Genomic DNA, 1,041 nt, shown 5'->3' with positions numbered 1-1,041 from the left:
CAAGCCAGAGGACAGCAACAGCAGCAACACACTGGGCTTATTCTAGGGCTTTCGGCTCAGCTTCCAGCTAGAGGAAAAGCCGCTACTGCCGCAGCCGCAGCCGCGCTGGGTCCGCCACTCCAGTTGCTTATCTTTTGAACACTAAATTATGCTGGGTTCCTACATTTCTTATATAGAAGGCAAATACTAAATTGCTGGTGAGCCCTGAATGATCTTGTCATCAAAGGAAAGCAGAAGAACCAAGACAGACCCCCGGCCAGAAATAGAGGGAAACTGCCTGGGGGCAACGTTGCCTTACTAATGCTGATGGCTCCAGTCTGCTGGTCCCCCTTGTGCTGACGTTTGCCTAGCCCTGTGATGATGGTATTGTGGCAACTGGAAAGTGGAGGCAACAGACATTAGTGCAAACTAATGCTCTGTGTAGCCTCAGCTTACGTTTGTTACTTAATCACCCCAAGTTTCTGTTTCTACCAGTATTAAATATCTACCATTCAGAGTTACGAGGAAAAGGCCACATACCTGAAGTACACAACTCTAACCCTACACCTCAGCCTGAACAAATGGGTGGTAGCACCTTGGAATCCAAGTTCACATTGGTCTAGCATCCCGCAGGTGGGTTTGTGAGACCCCCTCCCTGTGAACAGATGGGTGAATGTCGGTGGTGGCAGGTGGGAAAGGGAACCCATACAACACAAAAGCCATAAACGGAAGACTGCATCCCATGTATTTGGGCCTATTGAGGAAGAAGAGCTTAAAATATGTGCATCATTTCAGTGTGGATGTGTCAGCGTAGATGCTAGCATTTCTGAAAAAAGTGATTAGATGATGTCTGGTAAGAAATGACGTGACAGACTCAACAAGCTTCAACTTACACAATTATCTAGTCTGCTTTAACTGTTTATTTAAAAATTGATTCATCTTGCCCAGTATGCACTACACTCCAAATACTGAGACACAGCCTCTTGTTTTCAAGAGAAGCAAGACTTTTTTTTTTTACTTTTCATGCAATTGGACTTTAAAAAATCATAATTCAAAAAAAAA

Source organism: Balaenoptera borealis, assembly GCF_965194805.1.
Source record: "Balaenoptera borealis genome assembly, chromosome: 4".
Lineage (NCBI taxonomy): Eukaryota > Metazoa > Chordata > Mammalia > Artiodactyla > Balaenopteridae > Balaenoptera > Balaenoptera borealis.
This window is presented reverse-complemented; position numbering follows the sequence as displayed.